Raw genomic sequence first — 25,937 nt, forward strand, 5'->3', positions numbered from 1 at the left:
TTTGTTGTGTAAATTTTCACCAAAAACACAATAAAATATTTTAAAAAATTAAAAAAAAAAAACAAAAAAACCAAAACTTAATAAGTATACCAAAGAGTTAACAAACGTTAGTTTTGAATATTGGGATTACAGATTTTTTTTAAAAATCATTTTTATTATATTTTTAAGCATTTTCCAAAACAGAGTATTAAAGAAAAATAATGGATAATTATTTAAATCTAATTTTTTAAAATGTCATTCTACTAAAGTAGCATTTTGTTTTTAATATGGAGCTACTACCTACCTTATAGGATATTATGATTTTATGAGGATTAAATGAAGTAAAATGTGGAAGGACTTTATAAAATATAACATGTTGTGTAGATGTTGTTTTTGATGTTATTACATGATCTTCTAAAACCTGTTGGAAATTAAGAACAAAATTTAGTCTTTTTCTCAAGGTGCTGTCCAGTTTCCACATCAGTTAAGATCTATTTCTGCTGATTGGATAGGAGAAGATCTCAATTTAGATTCTATATGTGATTGTGCAGCTTATATTGATGCCACACCAATGGCAAAAAATAAGAACCAGGAGGGAAAATTTCTCATGCAAGCCAGTAGAGTTTCAAAATGGAGATGGTCAGCAGTGTCTGATGCTTAGAGGAATGTAGGGAAAATGGAGACTGAGAAAATCCTGTTTAATTTAGTGTTGTGGAGACTGTTGATGCCTTTCAAGATAGCAGTTAAATAAGAGCGTACATCAAAGGTCCTGATGAAGTGTTTGCTCACTAGAGTGTCTTTAATGTGAATCCAAATGTCATGACCTTGTGTAAAATAACTGCCCTTCTGTCTTTTCACTCTTACTTTTCTTTGTAGCCATTTTGACTACTTAACATAGTGTTTTTGTTGTCTAACCATGATGCAAGCTCCATGAGAGCAAGTACTTTTTTCAGTGCTGCATCTCCATCACTTAGAGCACTTGACTGTCACGCAGGAGGCTCACAAGACATCATTTGTGGACTGGATGATACATGGAGTCATAAACCTAGAAGTGACCTGAATCACTTGAAGTCAGGGACTGCATCTTAACCTGGCCACCTGACAGTGTCTAGGCCCAGTACTTTGTAATAAGCGCTTGATACATGTTTGTTGAATGAATGAGTGGTTTAATAAGTTATTTCTCTTTTCTTCCTCAGTTGCAGTTCTTTAAGGGAGAGGTGCTCTTAAGTATATGACTGGTAGAAGTTGACTGAAAAACCGGGGAAGGCAGTATTTTGGGTTGTTGCTTATTAATTTCCACTTCTCTTTTTATTATTTATAGTTGATCTGTTTGATCTTGAAAAAGTGGGTTACCAGAGAGATTTAGAGCCTAGCTAAGCACTATTCACATAAATTCCGTAGCAAGAAACCAGTTTGTATAATACTGATAAAAACCTCTTATGTTTGACTTACAAGTATGACCTATGAGTTTGACTTCTGTTTTCATCTGTCCATTGTTCAAGCAAATGAAAAATCTGACAGTAAAGCATATTGAGGTTATTACAGCATGAGTAGATAAACTAAAAAAAGAAAAATAAAAGAATTGTAATCTGATGTGACTAGGGAAGTCAAACAGTTATTAGAATGTGTTGTTATCCTCTATTTTTTGAAAACGTTTATGTAGCATCTATATTATTTCTTACTTAAATTCACTGATGAGGCACTCTGGGCCAGGAGTTTCTTCTGTGGGAAGGTTTTTACTTATTTCAACATCTTTAATAGAGGCCTGGCCTATTCAGGTTTTCTCTCTCTTTTTTTAATATTTGGTTTTTCAAGAAAGTTGCTGAGTCTTTTCACATAAAGTTGTTCATAATAACCCAGTGTTATACTTTTAATGTCTGTGTGATATGGTGATGTCTCTGTTCTCATTCCTGATGTTGATTTGTTTGTTTTCTCTCTCAGTCAGTCTTGTTAAGGGTTCATTTTCTTAATCTTTGCAAAGAACCAACTTTATTATTTTCTTTCTTCAACTTACTTTAGTTTTGTTTTACTTTTTCTCCTAGGTTCTTAAGGTGGTAGCTTGACCCTTTCTTCTTTACAAATATAATAATTTAAACTAAGACATTTTCCTTCTAAGTATTGCTTTTGCTACATTGTAAAAGTTGTGTTCTTGTTATCATTCAGCTCAAAATATTTTCTAAGTTTACTTGTAATTTCTCCTTTGACTGATGGGTTATTCAGAGTTGTGTTGTTAGATTTGAGGTGTTGTTATATCTCTTATTTTTACTGCTTGTGATCAGTAATTTGATCAGAGAAATAGTGTGTTGGATTTTAATTCTTTCATGTTTATCAGTATTTGTTTATGGGCCAGCATATCTTGGGTGAATGGTGCTTTTGCCCTTGAAAAGAAAGCGTATGCTGAGGTTGTTAGGTGGCATGTTCTATAAATTTCAGGTAGGTCAAGTTGGCTGGCAGCGTTGTTTAACTCTTTTAAATCATTATTGATTCCTTTCTACTTTTTCTACTGATTACTGAGAGGATAATGTTGAAAGCTCATAAATGTAGTTGGTGTTTTCATGTTTCTCTTTTCAGTTTTGTTAGGTTTTGCTCCATGTATTTTTTATTTTATTGTGATTTGGGGAAAATTTATATAGCAAATTCGGTTCTCATTCAACAATTTCTGTACATATTATTCAGTGACATTGATTACTCTTCACAGTGTGTCAGCATTCTCATTCCATTCTTGTTGTTCTGTTTCCACTGATCTGGCTTCTCTGTCCCCCTTTACCTTCTCATATGGGGTCTACAGTAAATGTTGACCATCTAGATGATTGTTTAGTGGAGCACAGTACTGATGTTTATTTTATGAGCCACTCTGTCTTTTGGGTGATAGGTGACCTCTTGGAGTGGTTTGAGTTCTGAGTTTAAAGGGTATCTCAAGATGATAGTCTCAGGGATTTCTCTAGTCTCTACCAGTCCAGTAAGCCTGGCCTTTTTAAGGAATTTGAGCCTTGTTATACATTTTTTCTCATTCAATCTGGGACCAACTGTTATATCCCTGGTTGGAACCTTAAGTAGTGGTAGCCAGGCACTACCTGGTTCTTCTGGTCTCAAGGTAAGTGAGGCCGTGGTTCATGTAGACTATTAGTCCTGTAGACTAGTTTCTTCTTTTGAGTCTGGTTTCCTCCTTTATCTTTTGCTCCGGATGGTAGGGACCAATAGTTGTATCTTAGATGGTCGCTTGCTTCATGTATTTTGAAGCTCTGTTACTATGTTAAGCTCTGCATAAATATGTCCTCTTGGTGAAGTGAGCCTTTTATCATTATGTAGTGTTCATTATTCCTGGCAATAATCCTTGTTCTGAAGTTTACTTTGATACTAATATAACTATTCCAGCTTAGCTTTCTTAAGCTTAGTGGTTACGTTATATAACCTTTTCCATCCATTTACTTTGAATCTATTTATATCTTTATGTTTAAAGTGTACTTGTTATAAAAAGCATATATTGGGTCTTTATTTTACATTCAGTTTGATGTTTTTTCAATAGAGTGATTAATCTATTTTCATTTGCTGTATTTTATGCAAATAATGCACACCTTATGTGATTGTCAACCACATTTCTCTGCGAGGCACGTTCACAAGCCCCACCATGCCAGTTGTCTTCCACGTGGTACTGTAAAAAGAATTAGCATCGTGTGTTTATGAAAATACCTCGAATGGGAATGGTGTGGCTGGCAAAGAAATGCAGAAGTTGCCTGCTATTTGAGTAGAAATATGGTAACGCAAATTTGATAGTTGTGTTGTATATTCTAATATTTGTGTTCTGTTTGTCTCATTTTCGTTTTATGCTTTTTTTCCCCCTCTTCCTTTCTGCCTTATTTTTAGTGCTTTTTTCCACCCATTTTCTTCACTATTGCATTTTAGCCCTTGTACTGACTTCTTGAGTTACCTCTTTGTATTACTTTTATAAATGTTGCTCTAGAAATTACAATATGTATTTTTAAGTTATCGCAGTCTACCTTTAAGTAATAATATACATGTGTAGTGTAAGAACCTTATCTACAACAGTGTTCCTATTGCCTTCCTTCTCTTCATTTGTGTTTTTTTTTGGTCTTATATTTTACTTCTACGTACTAACCCTATTAATACATAGTTGTTATTTTACTTTTAGCAGCCAGTTGTCTTTTTTTTTTTAATATAACAGCTTTACTGAGATATAATACACATACCTACAATTCACCCATTTAAAAGGTACAATTCACTGCTTTTTGTTAGTATGTATTCACAGGTTAGTGCAACTGTCATCACAATTATAGAACAGTTTCATCATACAGAAAAGAAACCCTGTACTCATTCTCTAAACTATAATCAGATTTTAACTATGCTCATGGAAGGTTTTTATAGTTGGTAACTATTATTATGATTGTTATTGTTGACAGAACAGAGAGGCACAGGGATCAGGTGAGGATAATTCTGGCCTGATTTTAGTGTTTGCTGAAAAGATTGGAGAAATATGTCACAATTTGACCCCAGATCTTAGATTAGATTTCAGGAATTTGATTTTAGCCACTAGTTAATTAACTTTGTAGTTAAATAATACCTGTGAGATAGCTTAAATTGCATTAAATTTATAAGAGCCTGAGGAATTATTTGAACTCTGAATCAAGAGATATGCTCAGGAGAATCTTTGTAGGTATTAGGTTACAACTTAGGCAGGTTATGGGTCTGGCTTTTGATGGATGAATTAAAGTGAACATTCATAAATACCTTAACCAGAATCAGTTGGTTAATGTATTTAGAATTCTGTGTGAAAAGAGCAAGCAAAAGGACATTATAGAGAGCAGCTGCCATAAATCCATAAATAAATAAATCATATACATTATAAATATTAATTAGGCTATCTGGTGCCTTGGTGGTATAGTGGTTAAGAGCTCAGCTGCTAATCAAAAGGTAAGCAGTTCAAATCCACTGGCAGCTCCTTTGAAACCCTTTGGGGCAGTCCTATTCTGTTGTATAATGTCACCATGAGTCAGAATCGAGTTGATAGCAACGGGGGTTTGTAGGCTGTCATCACAACTAGCCTGTAATTGATCTGATAGGTCATTTCAAAACTAAGAACTGTAATATATATACTTAAGCCTTCCTTGATGCATCATAGGGTTTATCTAGGTTGAGCTATGGTTTTGTTCCTCGCCAAAGACTAAAATTAATGGTCAGCGACAGGCCAACATCTTAAATTAGCTGGCTAATTTACAGCTTAATTTTATCGAGCTAAGGGGATAGGTAAATAGAAAGGAAGGAAGAAGAGGTTAATATTCCATATCAACATGTTAAATCAAAAATATACAGAAGTCTTTTCATGTATGAACAGTTGGTTTTACTGCAGTAATAAGGGCATAGTTAGGAACTAAAGTTATGTTCATATCTAAGAGGCTTGTTCTGTTTTAGTTCATGTTAAATATCCTCCAGCCCATCCAGCGAATGCTGCAGTGTCGGTGGTAACATGCACAAAGCATGAAACTTAAAAGGTAAAAGAGATTAAAAAACCAAAAAAAAAGAAAACCAAACCCTTTGCCATCTAGTCAATTCCAACTCATAATGACCCTATAGGACAGAGTAGAACTGCCCCATAGAGTTTCCAAGGAGCTCCTGGTGGATTCAAACTGCCAACTTTTTGGTTAGCAGCCATAGCTCTTAACCACTATGCCACCAGGGTTTCTGAAAAAGAGATTATGAAGTGAAAAACAGGTGTCCTTCTTACCCATATCCCTCAGCTGCCCCATTTCTTTCCTTAACGTATGTATAAACATATATATGATACACATATCTTTATGTATACATACAATTTATAGATAGTATGTATGTGTGTGTATATACATACATACGTGCATACCGTGTACATTGCACACACGTATACACACATAACATGCACACACACATACTTCTGGATTATTTAATCCTGATGAGTACAGATAAGAGTGGAAATAAATCTATCTACATAAGGAGCCCTGGTAGTGCAGTGGTTAAGTGCTCGGCTGCTAACTGAAAGGTTGGCAGCTTGAATCTACCAGCTGCTCCATGGGAGAAAGACATGGCAGTCTGCCTCAATAAAGCTTACAGCCTCGGAAACCCCTTTGGCAGTTCTGCTCTGTCCTACAGAGTTCCTATCAGTTAAATTGACCTGACAGCACGGGTTTATCTTATCTACATACTTTTCTTTAAATACAAATGGTGGCATAGTATGTACCTTATTCAATATATCTTACAAAACATTCCATATCAGTATATATAACAAGCTGCCATTAATAGATATTTGCATTCTTTTGTGAACCATATTTTAAAACAGATCCTCTGATTTCTTTACATTTTAAAAAAAGGTGTGTGTATGTGTTTTTAGTAAACAAAATGTTAAAAACATTTAAAATGGACAATTTTTGAGGATTCTGGTTTAATTCTCTGGGTATCAAATGCCTGTGTTTGTGTGCTCTGAAGTGCTATGTAGGTTGTACTTTTAACTGCCTCAGAGCCTACTGGAGAACCTGTTGATAGATTCCTGAGTCCATGAGTTCTGAATCTTTATGCTCTAAAACACCTCTCACAATTCTAATGTCAAGACAGATTGGAGAACAGCTGGAGTGTATGAGTTGCAGAGCATCTAATTTCTTGCTTGTACCAATTGTTCCAACCTTGAAAAATTGTCATTGTTAGATAACAATAAAATCTAAATCAGTACAAGTGCAGGAATGTGCCTAAAATATTCCTAAAATGCATTATACATGATACCGTCAAATCACAGGAAGTTATTTTCCAGGGCGGGGGTGGGGGACATCCCTCTCTCCTTTCTCCTTTTTGGCATGGGAGGTAATAACTAAAAAAGGAACAGGTAACATGAAGGTATACTCATTTTTAAAGCCTTTTTGTCTATTTCAGAATACTGTGCTAATATAATGCTGTTTTGTGCAAATGCTCATATTTCTACCAGTAAATGTCTCTGTTGAAAACAGATTGATTATATATTCAAATGTTTTATTCTCAACTTTTTAGGTGAGATCGTTTTATCTGGTAATGTATAGTTAAAGTGTACCTGGGAATCATTTTAAATACAGAGAGCGTGCCAATCTGATGTTCTAAAACACATATAGAAATAGAGGGTACTCAGACACTTTGCTGAGGGGATTGTTTACTTTTCTTTTCTTGTCTTTCTTTTCACTTCAAAAGACTTAAACAGAATATATTTTTTCTTCCTTTTAGTAAAGGCACTTTTTTTTTTTTTTTTTTTAATAGTCGTAGCTATGCCAGCCTTGTTATACAGAAGACATTTTATTTCTTAGCCACCTAGGAACCCTTTTCATTACCCCAAATATTAGCTAAGAAAAACCAAGTTCCTTCAGAAGTCACCTTTTGCTGCCTACCTAATTAGTCTTATAGGTTAATAAGCTTTTACTGTAAGTCTGGATCAATCTATTTAAAATAAAATTTTTATTTTATTTTGAATTTTACACTTTAACCATTTTTTATGACCATATACTTTGCTCATTAATGTTTTTTGCTTTTTCCTAAAAATAAAAAGGTTGGAGTGAATAATCTTAGGATCTTTCCTGATCTAAACCAAACAGAAAATTAATATCTAAGTATCGATTCTTTTGTACATGCTGTTATATGTAGCTAATTCAGATTTAACTAAAAAAAATTTTAAGGTGTTTTAATTTTTTTTTTTCTATTTCTTAATGGGTCACAGGATTCTTACATTCAAACAATCAATGATACATTTAAGACCTCAAATAATACCACTGCTGTGCATTTAGTTGAGGAGCCCTGGTCGCACAGTGGTTAGAGCGATTGACTGCTAACCAGTAGGTTGGCAGTTCGAAATCACCATGGTTCTGCGGGAGAAAGATGTGGCAGTCTGTGTTAGTAGAGATTTATAGCCGTGGAAACCCTGTGGGGTTGTTACGAGTCGGAATCAACCTGGTGGCAGTGGATTTTTTTTTTTTTTAATGCATCCAGTCAGTAATTAATTACTGTTTGTTGAGTTAGTGAATTGTGCAGACAATGCTTTCTTCAGCAAATGTGTTACGTTTAATCAGCATTCTGTCTGTGACCTTTTTTCTCTTCTTACAGTGTCTAGTTTCAGCTGCCATCTATCTATAGGCTACAGATTCCCAGCACCCTCACTTGCTCTTGCTTGTGCTCTCTTTTTCTTTCTCAATATATAACAAGTTACTTTTGCTTTACTTTTAAGGTAAAGAGCCTAAAAATAAAGATTAATCAGATGTACAATCTTGAAAATGTTAACTAGATTGAGGGACATAGGAAACTATCGGCTTTTAGCACATTGTGGATTAGAATGAGATCGTTTCCAGAGTAGTGACAAACATCTATTGTTATATGTGCGTGATTTAAGCATTTCATGGTAACCTTACATAATAGAAACATTCTTTGTTTTACTTTTTATCAGAGCAAGTAACGAGTGTTCTTAAAGGAGTAGCTCTCTCCACTATCTTGTCTAGACATCAAGTCTACCCTACTGTATTCAGCAATCCATTATTACCAGCCACTTGTTCAGACTTTACATATATAGATTTAGTAAAATATACTCACATAAGATTCGCCTCAGAAACAATGATTATTCCTGAAACAAACTGAAAATAAATAATTTATTTTGGCCAAATTTCAAAGTTTTTGCAGGTTAAAGTTTATTAGATTCTAGTTGTGCTCTTTCTACAGAAAGTATTTGTGTTAAAGGGAATTCCTCTGAACACTGTCTCATAAAGTAATTTGTATCATGTTTGAAATGTCAGAACCAAGCATCTCACCCTTTAAAGGTTCGTTAGTTATTTCATACATTATGTAAACCTGTATCTGTGAAGGTTGATGACTGTATTAAGAAAATATTTTTACGTAAAATATACAGACAGTACAGATACCAAGCCTTATAAGAACAATACTTAAACTGTTACAAGTACCTCAGAACTTCTTAAAAGCACTGTAGAATGAAAATCAAAAAGAGACGAGGTCACATTAGGCCTTATCCTTGGGGATATCATCGCTTAAATGACAAGCACCAGTTATAAAGCAGTTCCAATAAAGATGTTCCTCATGACATGAGTCCAAGCATGAGCTTCATCCTCTCACCTCTCCTTATCCGCTGTCTACTGATACTGTCAGGATTTTCTCTAACTGTATGTAGTTATCCCTTGCTATTCAGTTCTCCTTTTGTGAGTTAACGATTTTACATAGTCTCTGAGTACTTCAATTAAAAAAAAAAAAATTAAAGGACATTATAAATAGCATGGCATAGTGAATGCTGGATGCTTCCACTTTGTGTTTTAACTTCTCTAAGACCTTTTCCTCATTTGTTAAATGGAATTAATAACACTTTTCCTCACAGACTTGACAAGCTATTTTAAGTGAAAGCCCTTCATAAATTGAAAATCACCCTACAGATGATTGTGGAACTGTTAAATAACACTTTTCCTGTTTTCTTTGCAGCTTTGGAGTATTGACAACTTCCAGATTACTTCTTTAAAAAAAAAAAAAACTCGTTGCTGTGAGTCGATTCCAACTCAGAGTGGCCCTATAGGACAGAGTAGGACTGACCCATAGGGTTTCCAAGAACCGCCTGGTAGCTCTTAACCACTGTACCACCAGGGTTTCCAGATTACTTCTTAGGAATATTTTATAGCAAATTTCCTATACAGGCTTAGCTCTGAAGTTTTTTTTCTCACTAATGTCACGTTTTAGACTGTTTATATCTCTTCCCTTTACTTTTTTTTTTTCCTTCATAATTCATTTAAAATGAATTGTAGAAATAATTTTGTTATGAAATATTTTATTTTGGGGAGCTTTTTGATTTTGCCTAAACATTTTCTATTTGGCTTGCTCTTTTCTTTCAATGTTCCTTATTTTTTTTTTAAACATGAGCAGTAGTATAAAAATATTTATTTTTCCTTAGAATTACCTATTCTGCTTCCTCATTCCTAAAACCTAAATTGTTCTCATATTTTCTCTTTTATATGTCATCCTTCATTTTTAATGTGTGATCCGTCATGTAACATCAGCTGTCTTCTCTTAAACCAAAAAACCAAAACCCAGTGCCGTTGAGTCAATTCCAAGTCATAGCGACCCTATAGGACAGAGTAGAACTGCCCCATAGAGTTTCCAAGGAGCGCCTGGCGAGTTTATACTACTGACCCTTTGGTTAGCAGCCGTAGCACTTAACCACTACGCCACCAAGGTTTCCTGTCTTCTCTTACCTATTATTTAATTCAGATATTATACCAGGAGAGTGCAGTCTTACCTGTCTCATACACTGTGAGGTAATTGATGTTCTCAGTTAATTTGAAGACATTTTAAAAGTTGCGCTTAGAAAATCTTATGATTCTACTGAATGTAACTTGAAATTAAAATTAGAAGTAAGTTGATGATTGTTTTATGTCTGGTTTGTTGGGAGCTAATTATGTTGTTGTTTGTTTTGATGTTGTTCTTTCTTTACTCGGCCTTTTTTTTTTTTTCTTTTTTTAAGAAAACCATCACAGGATATTGAGTAATGCAATTTATATCATTTTTGTTTAGAATACCGGTTTACTTGAATTGGAGTCTGTGGATGGTGTGAATGGTTAAAGTGCTTGGCTCTTAACCAAAAGTTTGGAAGTTCAGGTCTACTCAGAGGTGCCTCCAGAGAAAGGCCTAGGGGATCTGAAAAATCAGTCATTGAAAACTCCATAAATTGGAGTCCATGTGGCACCTGGGTTTTGGTTTACTTGAATTAGCCAAGAGGACATACATTTGTTTGTTTGTTTTTAATTTTGGTCTGCCTCAAAGCTAACTCCTAAGATTTCTGATTCCTCTGTTATCAGGCCTTGTGGGGCAAAAATGAGCAGTTCAGTATAATTAAATTTTCTGGTTAGCTGAAGTTCAACTATGCTAACTCTGCTGTTCATTATTGCACTCTCTTTAAAGAAGAACTTTTAATGATGTATATAGCACATATACAGAAAGAGTGTTCTAAACATAATTATTAACTTGAATGATTTCTCACAAGGCAAGCACTTTGCCTTCAATTTTTTGCCATCCAGGTCAAGAAATAGAATATTACCAGCACCCCTAGAGCCCCTTCCTATCCCTCCCCAGCCATAATCCCCTCCCTCTTCCCAAAGGTTACCTCTAAATTAATTCCTGTTGTTGAACTTTATACAAATTTAACCATACAGTACATATTACTTTGTATCTAGGTTTTTTTATTTAGCATTATGTTTATGAGAATCATTGGTATTGTTAATACAGGTAGTCCCCTACTTATGATGGGTTTCCATTCTGATGACTCTGTCATAAGTCAGCTCTGACATAAATTGAATACCTTTTTTTTTTTTTTTTTTAGATTTCATTATTATTGCCTTTTATTATCAGTATTTTTATACATATGATCTTTGAACATCTGCAAATGAACATACGAGAATGATGGTTTGGAGTCCAATGGATATCCCTGTGGAAAAAATAATAATAAACCTTGATCCCTGCTATACTTTGGTGGTGTAACATTAATGTGTGTTTGGCTGCTAACCAAAAGGTTAGAGGTTGGAGTCTACCCAGTTGGCACCTCTGAAGAAAGGCTTAGCGAGCTACTTCGGAATTTCAGCCATTGGAAACCCTATGAAACACAGTTCTGATGCACATGGGGTCGCCAAGACTCAAGGTCAACTTGATAGCAGTTGCTTGGTATATTTGATATACAGTACACAAAATCATTTACAGATAAATTGTAACTCTAAATGTGAAAGACAAAACAAGAAAGATACCTTAAATAGGAGAAAAAAAAAGTAATCATAAAAAACAAGATTTAAAAAATTGTACATTAAAATTAAGAATTTTTATTCATCCAAAGACATCAAGAAAATGAAAAAGCAAGACACAAAGTGGGAAAAGATATCTGCAACACATATAACCAATAAAGGGTTTGTCTTAGAACATATAAAGAACCCCAATTTAAAAAAACAGACAGCTGCAAAGGAAAATAGGTAAGAATCTCAATAGGTACTTTAAATAGGATATCCAAATGTCATTAACCATATAAAAAATGCCCAATACCAGCATTATCAGGGAAATGTAAATTAAAATCATAAGGAGATGTAGTCATATACAGGTAGTGCCTGACTTATGGTATATTTGAGTTATGACAAACTGCACTTACGACCTTCTGGTTTTTTTCATACATCATACGATGCTGCAGCACGTAATTTGCTGTCAAGTTGATCCTGAGTCTTGGCGACCCCCTGTGTGTCAGAGTAGAATTGTGTTCCACCGGGTTTTCAATGGCTGAAATTTCAGAAGTAGCTCGCTAAGCCTTTCTTTCTTCAGAGGTGCCAACTGGGTAGACTCCAACCTCTAACCTTTTGGTTAGCAGACAAACACATTGTTACACCACAAACTTATAGCAGGGATCAAGGTTTATTATTTTTCCATATGGATATCCATTGGACTCCAAACCATTTATTAGAAAGACCTGTTACCCACTGCTCGGCCTTGACACTTTCATCATCATAAAACCAACCACCAAACCTACTGCCTTCGAGTCGATTTGGACTCATGGCAACCTGTAGGTCAGCATAGAACTGCCCTGTAGGGTTTCCAAGGCTGTAAATCTTTTTTTTTTTTTTTTATTGTGCTCTAAGCGAAAGTTTGCAAATCAAGTCAGCCTCTCACATAAAAACTTATATACACCTTGCTGTGTTCTCTGCATTACTCTCCCCCTAATGAGACGGCCCGCTCCCTTCCTCCACTCTCTCTTTTTGTGTCCATTTCGCCAGATTCTAACCCCCTCTACCCTCTCATCTCCCCTCCAGGGAGGAGATGCCAACATAGTCTCAAGTGTCCACCTGATCCAAGAAACTTACTCCTCACCATCTTCCCTTTCCAACCCATTGTCCAGTCCAACCCATGTCTGAAGAGTTGGCTTCAGGAATGGTTCCTGTCCTGGGGCAACAGAAGGTCTGGGGGCCGTGACCACCAGGGTCCTTCTAGTCTCGGTCGGACCATTAAGTCTGTTCTTTTTACAAGAATTTGGAGTCTGCATCCCACTGCTCTCCTGCTCCGTCAGGGGTTCTCTGTTGTGTTCCCTGTCAGGGCAGTCATTAGTTGTAGCCAGGCGCCGTCTAGTTCTTCTGCTCTCAGGATGATGTAGTGTCTGGTTCATGTGAAGGCCGTAAATCTTAACGGAACCTGACTGCCACATCTTTCTCCTGTGAAGTGGCTGGTGGGTTTGAATTGCCGACCTTTTGGTTAATAGCTGAGCGCTTTAACCACTGCACCACCAGGACTCCTCTTTTATTGTAGTAGGTGTCCATATATATGTATATGTTTCTGGACTCTATTCTGTTCCATTGGTCTTTTGATCCTTGCAACAATACTACACCATCTTCTTTACTATAGCTTTATAGTAAATCCTTGATATCCAGTACAGCAAATCCTCTTACCTTGTTTTTTTTCAAGGTTGCCTATATTTGGAGCTTTGAATTTCTGTAGAAATTTTAGACTCATTTTCTCAAGTTCTTACGTACAACAAACAAGCAAAGTCTGCTGGGATTCTGGCTCAGGGTCTCTCAAGAGGTTGCAGTTAAGCAGATAGCCAAGATTGTAGTCTCAAAAACTTGACTGGGACTGGAAAATCCACCTCCACAGGGCTGCTCATGATACAGCCTTCCCAAGAATGAGTGAGCCAAGAGAAAGAATGGCACCTCCTTGCCTTTTTTTTAGCCTTTGAGTCACATACTGTCATTTCTGACTTGTTCTATTAAGTAGAAGTGAGTTGCTAAATCCAGCTCACACTCAATAGGAGGGATTACACAAGGCTGTGTATTTCAGGAGGTGGGGAATCATTGAGGAGCCTTGGTGGCACAACTGTTAAGCACTTGGCTGCTAACTGAAAGGTTGGCAGTTTGAACCCACACGGTGGCTTTGTGGGTGAAAGACCTGATCTGAAAAGATGGCAGCCTAGAAAACCCTATGGGGCAGTTCTGCTCTGTCACATGGTGTGGCTGGGTTGAAAATCGATTTGATAGCACTGGACAGCAACAACAGGGACCATTAAGGGTCATCTCGTGGCTGGGTGCCATATCCTCCTTGATCAGTCTTACTGAAGTTACCGGTTTTATTAGACTTTGCAAAGAAGCAATTTTTGGTTTTATTGATCCTCTCATATTTCATTAATTTCTGCCTTTATTATTCTCTTTCTTTCTACTTTTTTGGGGTTTAATTTGCTGTTTTTTCCTAAGTTCTTGACCTAGTTACTTCTTAATTAGCAGCTCTTCTTTTAACCTATAAATTTCTCTTTAATACAGCTTTAGCTATATCTTCTGAGTTTACATATGCAATTTCTATTGCCATTCAGTTTAGAGTATTTTTCTAATTTTCCTTAGATTTTTTCACATTTAGAGTTATTTAGAATAATTCTTACTTTCCAAACATATGGGGATTTTGTAGTTTGTTTTTATTGAATTTCTAACTCAGAACCACCAGAATCAGAACATATTCTTAAGAATTTTAATTTTTTGAAATTTGTTCAAAATTACTTTGTAGCCCAGTGCATGGTCAGTTTTTCTCAGTGTTCTGTGCACTTGAAAAGTAGGTATATTCTGTATTTTTTTTTTAGTGCGTTATTGTTAATTAATTTTATTTATTAACATTACATATTGATTAGGTCAAATTCAAACCTTCCGTATTCTTACTAACTTTACTTGCTGTTTCTGAAAGAGTTGTATTAAAACTTTCCAATGTGGTTGTGAATTTGTATATATCTCTTTTAAATGTTTCTATTCTTTGGACAAAATGTCTTTTATATGAAGCATTTAGTCCATATAACTTTAATGTAGTTAATGATATATTTATGTCATTATGTTTATTCTTCTGTTCTGTAGATTGCCCCCCACCTTTGACATCTTTTAAAATTCATTCATTTCTATAGACCTTGATAGCTATACATTCATTTCTATTACCCTGGTAGTAGTCTTTTATACCAGGCATCCTGAACTTTTTGAAGTCTGATATAAACTAGTACTTTTACATGTTCATGATTGATGCAGGGACCTTAGAGCATTTTAACTCCATTGAATCCCCTCTTGACTAATAGGTTACTGTTTGTTTTAGTTCCATATATATTTTAAACTGGACAAGATGGTAGTAGTATTTTATATAGTTAATATTTGTTTAGATTTACTTAATTATTGACCCTTTTTGTGCTTCATTGCTTCCTGCATTTCTGAACTTGAATTAGGGATCATTTTTCTTCTTTTTGAAGAACACCCTTTAATATTTACTTTCCTTCCATCTTTGTTGTCTGAAAATGTGTTATTTTGCTTTTATTTTATCTCTGTTGGGTAGAGAATTCTAGATTAGCAATTATATTCTTTCAGTACTTTGAAGATATCATTCCTTTGTTTTCTGGCTTCCATTGTTTCTGTTAAGAATTCAGGTGTCAGCCTTTGCCGTTTTTCCTTGAAGGAAATAAGTCTGCCCCTCCCTCCCCCACCCAGCCAGCTGTTTTTAAGATTATCCTCTTTGTTTATCTTTTTCACAGGTTTATTCTGATGTCCAAGAGAGAGAAAGTGTGTATGTGTGCACGCATGCATGTGTGTGTGTTTTATATCCTCCTTGGAATTTGTAGGTCTTGTTGAATCTGGCTTGGTAATATGTGTAAATTTTGGATTATTCTCAGGCATTATTCCTTCAAATATTGTCAAAATGCTTTGAGGTCTAGAGTGATATTTTCCTCCAGTAAGAATTTATATTTGTTTCTTCCTGCCAACTAGGGGCACAAGTAATCTAGAATGTCTTTAATCATACTTAGAGATTGAGACTAATTGAAAATGGGTTTCAGTCCATGATACCCCAACCCAAGATGTAGGGAGTTTTCCAGAGCTGCCCTTCCTTGACAGTCCTCCGAGGAAGTTTTGTCCACTTAGCTCTGCTAGGCTGGAGAGACTCTATTTGGCTTCTCTACTTTCAGTCTCTTTCGTAGATGTCCACAAGGCAAAAGTGGCCCCAAACACGGGGCTTATGTGTCAGGGTTAAGCAAGAGCAGCCCCAAGTGCAAGGGTCACTTCTGGGTATTCCTGATGGCATATTTTGGCTCCATAATTTTTCAGTGCCTTGTTATTTTGGCCAGCTTCTCTAGCTCTCAGTGGGTGTTATGGATCAAATTGTGTCCCCGAAAAATGTGTGTCAACTTGGCTAGGCCATGATTCCCAGGATTATGTGGTCGTTCACCATTTTCTCATCTGATGTGATTATCCAATGTGTTATAAATCATAACCTCTATGATGTTAATGAGTCAGGATTAGAGGTAGTTATGTTAATGAGACAGGATGTAGTCTACAGGATTAGATTGTATCTTGAGTCCATGTCTTTGAGATTTAAAAGAGAAAAGTGAGCAGAGAGGAGAGGGTCCCCATGCTACCAAGAAAGAAGTGCTGGGAGCAGAGTATGTCCTTTGGACCCAGGGTCCCTGTGCGGAGAAGCTCCTAGACCAGGGGAAGATTGATGACAAGGACCTTCCCCCCAGAGCCAACAGAGAAAGAAAGCCTTCCCTGGGAACTGGCACCCTGAATTTGGGCTTCTAGCCTCCTAGACTGTGAGAGAATAAATTTTTGTTTGGTAGAGCCATCCACTTGTGGTATTTCTGTTATAGCAACACTAGATAACTTAGGCCGTGGAGTATTGCTATATATTACCTAAAAAGCCATTACCAGGTTGGATATCCTGTTTTCTACTTTTCCTAAATTTATATAAGTGCAGTATGTGTTTGATATACAAAATTCAGAGTGTTATTTTGGATTCTTAGTCCATCCATTAGAGATACTGGAGAAGACATTCCTGTGTGGAAAGAGAAATTGGATATTGTATCTTCTAAAGTTACTTTGGACTCTGATCTCGTGATTCTGAATTTTTAAGTATGAGACCCTTTACTTATTAATGTTTTATAAATTGTCCTGATTTTTTTTAGCCAAAATATTTTATGCATCTTTATTTTAGCTACCTTTTATTGCATAACAGACCATTCCAAAATTTGGTGACATAAAACAATAGCCATTTTATTATGCTCACAGGTTCAGTGGGCCAGAAATTTGCAAAGGGAAGATCAGGGACTATGCAAAGAACAAGGGAATACTGCATAGTTTAAAATCAAGAAAGGTGTGCGTCAAGGTTGAATTCTTTCACCATACTTATTCAGTCTGTATGCTAAGCAAATAATCCAAGAAGCTGGACTATATGAACAAGAACACAGCATCAAGATTGGCGGAAGGCTCGTTAACAACCTGCAATACGCAGATGACACAGCCTTACTTGCTGAAAATGAAGAGGACTTGAAACACTTATTGATGAGGATCAAAGACTACAGCCTTCAGTATAGGCTACACCTCAACATAAAACAAAAATCCTCACAACTGGACCAATGAGCAACATCATGGTAAACCAAGAAAATATTGAAGGTGTGAAGGATTTCCTTTTACATTGGTATGCAGTCAGTGCTCACAGAAGCAGCAGTCAGAAAACCAAACGATGTATTGCATGGGCAAATCTGCTGCAAAAGACCTCTTTAAAGCAAAGATGTTGCTTTAATGACTAAGATGTGTCTGACCCAAGCCATGGTGTTTTCAGTTGCCTCATAATGCATGTGAAAGCTGGAGAATGAATAAGGAAGACCAGAGGATGGGTGCCTTTGAATTACGGTGTTGGTGAAGAATATTAAATATTCCAGAAGAACAAACAAATCTGTCTTGGAAAAAGCCAGAATAGTCATTATTAGAAGCAAGTATGGTGAGACGTGGTCTCATATACTTTGGACATGTTATCATGGTAAAGTAAAGGGTCATCGAAAAAGAGGAAGATCCTCAACGGGATGGACTGACACAGTGTCTACAGCAATGGGCTCAAGTATAAAAACGATTGTGAGGATGGCACAGGACCGGGGAGTGTTTCATTCTTTTGCACATAGGGTCGCTATGAATCCAAACCAACATGCTGAGTGTCTAGGGTTCAGCTGAGATGATGCGAGTGGCTTGGGGTGATTTGAATACCTAGGGCTGGACCATTCACTTCCAAGATGTCTTCTTCACTAATCTGTCTAGTGCTGGGGCTGGGATGGATGAAGGATGGGCTTACCTACATATATGCATACGTATATATTCTGTTACGGCTACCTCAGTGTAGTCAAGACTTCTTTTGTTATTTTTTAAACAGCTTTTTAGAGGTATAATTGATATACAGAGTTCCTGGTTGGTGCAAAAGATTAATGTGCTTGGCTGCTAACGGAAAGGTTAGAAGTTCTTGTCTACCCAGCGGCACCTCAGAAGAAAAACCTGGTGATCTAATTCCGAAAAATGAGCCATTGTAAGCCCTGAATCAGAGTTGACTCCACAGCAACTGGTGGTAACACGGTTTGAGGTACACGGTTCGCTGCATTTTGACGTATCTATTCCCCTGTGAAACCTTTGCCACAAGATGCACAATCAAGGTAATGACTGTACCACTCACAAAAGTTTCCTTTTGCCTCTTGGTAATCTCTAGAAATAGATGTGAAGAAAATCTTAAGTGCTTTCATAGTCCTTGAGAAACTTAAGGAATTAATCTTAAAGGGAAGATTTTTATAAAAAAGATAATCACCACATCGTTATTTAAAATAGCCAAAATTTAGAGACAACCTGGATTTTATAGGAAATGAACAATAACTAAATAGACCTTGATGCATCCACACTGTGGAATTTTATGTAGTCAGTGGAGCATTTGTGTGATGAGCCCTGGTGGTGCAGTAGTTAAGTGCATGGCTGCTAACTGAAAGGTTGGTGGTTCAAACCCACCCACCAGCTCTGTGGGAAAAAGACCTGGTGATCTGCTTCCATAAAGATTACAGCCACAAAAACCCTGTGAGGCAGTCCTGTTCTGTCACGTGGGGTTGCAGCAAGTTGGAATCGACTCAGCAGCGCTCAACAACAAACAACAGAGGGTTTGTGGAGAATTGCCACAGTGCTGCTGCATTATTAAATAAGTAGTGTAGGAACTTTGAGGTTAGGAAATCTGACTCAAGCCACAGCTCAGCCGCTGTGTGTTTTTGAGGAAGTCACTTTTCTGAACTTTGTTTTGCTCACTGCTGTAATGAGAATGATATTACCTATTTCATAATGTCAGAGTTAAATGGGAATGTATATTTATATTGCCTAGGACGTTTTCAGTAATCAAAATGGCTGCTATTCTTATTTTGTACACTTTTTCATGGTAAATGAACAGTATTTAAGTCTTGTATGCATAGGACTCTTTTGTGGGTTAGCCTGAGACCCCAGTTTAGAAAAATAAGTCCTAAACTCTGACCAAGTAACTTAAAGTTCATACTGAAAAATGATCTGTTCCTTTGGTAACTCTTTTTTTTTTTTTCATTAAATTGTACTTTAGATGAAGATTTACAGAACAAACTAGTTTCTCATTAAACAGTTACTACACATATTGTTTTATGACATTGGTTGACAAGCCCATGACATGTCAATACTCTCCCTTCTCAACCTTGGGCTCCCTATTACCAACTTTCCCTGGGCTGGTGTGCCCCTTTAGTCTCGTTTTGTTTTATGGCCCTGTCCAATCTTTGGCTGAAGGATGAACCTCAGGAGTGACGTCATTACTGAGCTGAAAGGGTATCCGGGGGCCATACTCTCAGGGTTTCTCCAGCCTCTGTCAGACTAGCAAGCCTGGTCTTTCTTTTTGAGTTAGAATTTTGTTTTACATTTTTCTCCACCTCTGTCTGGGACCATAACTATTGTGATCCCTGTCAGAGCAGTCAATGGTGGTAGCTGGGTACCATCTTGTTGTACTGGACTCAGTCTGGTGGAGGCCGTGGTAGGTGTGGTCCATTAATTCTTTAGATTAATCTCTCCCTTGTATCTTTAGTTTTCTTCACTATTTCTTGCTCTGGAAGGGGTGAGACCAGAGGAGTATCCTGGATGCCCTCTCACAGACTTTAAAGGTCCCAGATGCTACTTACCTTCGGTAATTCTTATGTTTTAAATTATAATCTCTGTGAATGGATTAAAATTACAATTAACTTTACCATTGAAAACAAAAATGAAAAAAAAAAAACTACACCTCCTTTATCTGGTGATTTTTCTCTTACCAGAAGTGAAAGATAAAAGACAAAGTAGATATTGGAGAACTGAAATGTGTAGGATGGTGATAATATCTTGCTGTATTCTCCTTTTCATTTACTTATCATGGTAATGGATATACTGGGATTAGTAGGACTTGATTTTTGTACATATATTATTTTACAGATTAAGTTGCTTGGGAAATACCCTTTAAAATATGTAATGTTGTATGCTATCGAGTCGATCCGACTCATAGCAATGCTGTAGGACAGAGTAGAACTACCCCATAGGGTTTCTTAGGCTGAAATCTTTACAGGAGTGAATTGCCAGGTCTTTTCTCTTGTGGATCCACTGATGGTTTCCAACCGCTGACCTTTCAGTTAGCAGCTGAGTGATTAACCATTTTGCTGCCGGAACTCCTTAAAATATATAATAGCAATGTTATGTTTTAGATCGTGCTTTTGCATTTTATATATTATTTTATCCATTCGGTCAGGTTATCAGGAAATACTTTATTTCAGGGGACCTTTGAAATAGTCATTTGTAGTATGTGAATTCAAGTTAGAGAATTTGCTTTTTTTAATTTCATGTCAGCGAATATGATAGTACACTCCCCTACCAGTAAACCACTCTTTTTGCATCAAGTTTTTTTCTGAACGTATTCCTAAACATATCCAGTCCGTTATCATTTGCTATATATAGACTGTATTGAATTGTGGTGCTTATTTGTATCTTCCATATAACTGTTTTTGAAGTTATTTATTTCGTTTCATTGGCTTATACCCACACATATGTATTATACACACTTATTTCATTTGAGGATTCTCAATTACAGTCCTTGCCCCGGAGCTTTGACAGCTTTATACTGAATTGGTTTCTAATTATGGTTTGCATTGTTCTGCCCTGAAATTTTTTCCTATTATTAGCATCCTTTATTGGCACTGTTTGAGGAAAACTAAGGAGAAAAACCTCTAAACCTCTTGTCTTTACTTCAACAACTGTTATACAACATGTGTTTTTCCAATTTTATAGTCCAAAAGTTATAGGTCAAGCAAGGTCTTAATAACAAAGATTTTTAATCTAGAGATTTTGAATAATACTCATTGTTATTCATTCAATACTTAAATAATTATTTATATACTCATTAATAAACTATTTTAATAAAAATTCTTGGAACCTTTGTAATCATGTCTGAGGAAATGCATGGGATTTTCTAAGTAGAGGATTTTTTTTTTTAACCTAAAAATATTTTTCCATTCTGTGTTTGCTTATGCAGTACATTCTTTATTTTGATTGTGACAGAGCTCAGGGTCCCATGTAAGACAAAAGAGAAAAAAAAAAAAGTTAATTGACTTTTTAATTGGAAGTTAGCATTTAGGGAAGTTAGATTGTAGCATATATACATTGTATTTTATTTATACTAAAAATATTTTTATTCACTGAATTCATTAGTTGGCACAGCCAGCTGTTGTTTGCCCTTAAAAGTTGTATGGCCAAAAGTTAGTAACATCTGTTTCTGCTCTCCATAGCTAGCATATGCTCAACTACAATACTGCTTACTTTTTAAATAGGCTGAAAGGAAAATTACCTAATGGATCATTTTTATATCCAGAGTTCCTTGCCTTTATTAGGCTCACAGTAAATGTTTGCTTAATAGTTGAATGAATGGAACTGGAAGGAGCACTCTGAACACCCTCAGTCCTTTGTGGTTTGGCTCTTCTGTTTTAGTTGGAAATGAATATTAGAGTGAGCCTTCAAGAATCTTTCACTTTGAATGATTAGGAAATAAAGGAAGAAGCAAAGCCATATGCATTCTTTTGGTTGCAAAAACATAGACATCAGTAGTTTCCATAGTCCACGAGATCAAGAGGGTTCCTCATAAATTTGGTACATAGGTCTAAGAATATATATGAGAATATTGATGCCAAATTTTATTAATCAGATCTTTACTACAACCTGTGAAGGGGGCAGATAGATTTTTTTTATTTTAAAATCTATTTACTTTGTGAAGTTTTATTTTAAAATTGATTTACTTTGATGTGACTTTCACAATAAGTGTCTACATATGGATTTTTTTTTAAGTTTATTTTCTTTAAGAGACTATGCTTCCTGTACCTGAGAATTTACATTTTTTTTTCTTTAGAGCTAGGAAAATTTTTAGCTGTAGCATCTTTGAATATTGAGTAACCTTTATTCTATTTTAATGTACTCTATTTGTAGGTAAATTTCTCTTTGCCTTTTTTTAAAAATAATTTTTATTGTGCTTTAAGTGACAGTTTACAAATCAAGTCAGTCTCTCACACAAAAACCAATATACACCTTGCAACACATTCCCAATTACTCTGCCCCTAATGAGACAGCCCACTCTCTCCCTCCACTCTCTCTTTTCGTGTCCATTTTGCCAGCTTCTAACCCCCTCCACCATCTCATCTCCCCTCCAGGCAGGGGATGCCAACATAGTCTCAAGTGTCCACCTGATCCAAGAAGCTCACTCCTTACCAGCATCCCTCTCCAACCCATTGTCCAGTCCAATCCATGTCTGAAGAGTTGGCTTTTGGAACGATTCCTGTCCTGGGGCAGCAGAAAGTCTGGGGGCCATGACCACCAGGGTCCTTCTAGTCTCAGTCAGACCATTAAGTCTGGTCTTTTTATGAGAATTTGGAGTCTGCATCCCACTGCTCTCCTGCTCCCTCAGGGGTTCTCTGTTGTGTTCCCTGTCAGAGCAGTCATCGGTTGTAGCCGGGTGCCATCTAGTTCTTCTGGCCTCAGGATGATGTAGTCTTTGGTTCATGTGGCCCTTTCTGTCTCTTGGGCTCGTAATCGCCTTGTGTCCTTGGAGTTCTTCATTCTCCTTTGCTCCAGGTGGGTTGAGATCAATTGATGCATCTTAGATGGCTGCTTGCTAGCGTTTAAGACCCCAGACGCCACTCTTCAAAATGGGATGCAAAATGTTTTCTTAATAGATTTTATCATGCCAGTTGACTTAGATGTCCCCTGAAATCATGGTCTCCAGACCCCTGGTATGCTGGCCTTCGAAGCATTCAGTTTATTCAGGAAACTTCTTTGCTTTTGGTTTAGTCCAGTTGTACTGACCTCCCCTGTATTGTGTGCTGTCTTTCCCTTCACCTAAAGTAGTTCTTATCTAATTAGTGAATGCCCCTCCCCCCCCATAACCACAAAAGAATGTTTTCTTCTCAGTTTAAACTATTTCTCAAGTTCTTACAATAGTGGTCTTATACAATATTTGTCCTTTTGCAACTAACTAATTTCACTCAGCATAATGCCTTCCAGGTCCCTCCATGTTATTAAATGTTTCACAGATTCCTCACTGTTCTTTATCGATGCGTAGTATTCCATTGTGTGAATATACCATAATTTATTTATCCATTCATCCGCTGATGGGCACCTTGGTTGCTTCCATCTTTTTGCTATTGTACACAGTGCTGCAGTGAACATGGGTGTGCATATATCTGTTTGTGTAAAGGCTCTTATTTCCCTAGGATATATTCCAAGGAGTGGGATTGCTAGATCGTGTGGTAGTTCTATTTCTAGCTTTTTAAGGAAGCGCTAAATATGGTTATATCTTCTTGGTGTATTGTCCCTTTAATCATTATATAGAGTCTTTCCTTATCCTTTCTGATGGATTTAACTTTAAAGTCTATTTCGTCAGAAATTAATATTGCCACTCCTGCTCTTTTTTTATTGTTGTTTGCTTGATATATTTTTTTCCATCCTTTGAGTTTTAGTTTGTGTCTCTAAGTCTAAGGTGTGTCTCTTGTAGGCAGCATATAGACGAGTCTTGTTTTTTAATCCATTCTGCCACTCTCTGTTTCTTTATTGGTACATTTAATCCATTTACATTCAGGGTAATTATGGATAGGTATGAATTTAGTGCTGTCATTTTGATATCTCTTTTTGTGTGGTGTTGAGAGTTTCTTTTTCCCACTTGATTTTATGTGCTGAGTAGATTTTCTTTATATATTATCCTTTCCTCATATTTGTTATTGTTGATTTTGTTTCTGCTGAGTCTGTATTTTTCCCTTGTATTTTATTTTGATGAGTAGGATAGTTTGTCTCCTTTGTGGTTACCTTATTAATTACCCTTATTTTTGTAAATTTAAAACTAACTTTTATTTCTTTGTATCGCCATATCTTCCTCTCCGTATGGAAGGTGTATGATTACATTTCTTAATCCCTCTTTATTACTTTAATGTTGTCTTCTTTTATAAAATAACATTGCCGTTACCCTGTTTTGGGCTTTTTTTTTTAATATAGCTTTGTTTTTTTTGCATTTCCCTGTCTGGGTTGACTTCTGGTTGCTCTGCCCAGTGTCCTAGTCTTGGGTTGATATCTGATATTATTGATTTTCTAACCAAAGAACTCCCTTTAGCATTTCTTGTGGTTTTGGTTTGGTTTTTACGAATTCCCTCAACTTGTGTTTATCTGGAAATGTCTTAATTTCACCTTCGTATTTAAGAGACAGTTGTGATGGATATATGATTCTTGGCAAGCAATTTTTTTCCTTCAGTTTTTTAAACATGTCATCCCATTGCCTTCTTGCCTGCATGGTTTCTGCTGAGTAGTCCGAGCATATTCTTATTGGCTCTCTTTTGTAGGTGACTTTTCGTTTATCCCTTGCTGCTCTTATAATTGTCTCTTTACCTTTGGTTTTGGCAAGCTTGATTATAACATGTCTTGGTGACTTTCTTTTCAGATCTGCCTTATGTGGAGTTTGATGAGCATCTTGAATAGATATCTTCTCATCTTTCACAGTAGCGGATGTTTTCTGCCAACAAATCTTCAACAATTTTCTCTCTATTTTCTGTTATCCCTTCCTGTTCTGGTACTCCAATCACTTGTAGGTTATTTCTCTTGATAGAGTCCCACATGATTCTTGAGGTTACTTCATTTTTTTAAATTCTTTTATCTGATTTTTCTTCAAATATATTAGTGCCAAGTGATTTATCTTCGAGTTCAGAAATTCTTACTTCTACTTGCTCAATTCTGCTCCTCTGACTTTCTATTGAGTTATCTAATTCTGTAATTTTATTGTTAATCTTCTGAATTTCTGATTGCTGTCTGTCTTTGGATTTTTCCAGCTTTTTAAACTTTTCATTATGTTCCTGAATAATCTTTCTAATTTCTTCAATTGCTTTATCTGTGTGTTCCTTGGCTTGTTCTGCGTATTGCCTCATTTCCTTCCTGATGTCTTCAAGGGTTCTGTATATTAATCTTTTGTATTTTGCATCTGGTAATTCCAGGAACGCACTTTCATCTAGAAGATCCCTGGATTCTTTGTTTTGAGAACCTGTTGAGGTGATCCTGGTCTGTTTCTTTATGTGACTTGATATTGACTCTTGTTTCTGAGCCATCTGTAAGTTATTGTATTAGTTTGTGCTTGATTACTGTGTTGTAGCTGCTTGCTTTGTTTTGTTTTGGTGTACCCCTAAGGGTTGCTTGAGTGAGCTAGCTTGATTGTTTTTGCCTTTGGAACTCTGGTGTCCTGTCCCCAGCTGGCTAGAGGTATTATCACGTATATCAGTCTAGGAGTCCGTTCACTTTTGTTGTATGAATTCAGCTCAGGTTTTCAGGTAGGTGATATCAAGTGTGTGGTATAGGCTCTGTCCTACAGTCTTAGAGGGGCAGGGGTGATTGGCATATATACCGGTATCTGATTGCAGTAGGGGGTCACGCTCTGAACTAGGCAGAGGGCTGAGAACTGACCCATAAGTGTCTCTGAGGAAAACGCGTCTCTGTTCCCTAGAGCACGCTGGTGGGGTGGGTTCTGCAGAGGGACCATGGCCACCCAAAGTTTTTGGTTGTAAGGACTGGGAGGTGCCAGTTATCTTTGCAACC

General features: G+C 36.4%; 1 protein-coding gene across 7 annotated transcripts in view; it reads left to right on the forward strand.

Moving 5' to 3' along the window:
• PPHLN1 (periphilin 1) overlaps positions 1 to 25,937 on the forward strand; it is a 160,911-nt gene that overhangs the window by 99,845 nt on the left and 35,129 nt on the right. The gene's annotated exons all lie outside the window — the stretch shown is intronic.

This window comes from Elephas maximus, chromosome 4, assembly GCF_024166365.1.
Source record: "Elephas maximus indicus isolate mEleMax1 chromosome 4, mEleMax1 primary haplotype, whole genome shotgun sequence".
NCBI classification, from domain to species: domain Eukaryota; kingdom Metazoa; phylum Chordata; class Mammalia; order Proboscidea; family Elephantidae; genus Elephas; species Elephas maximus.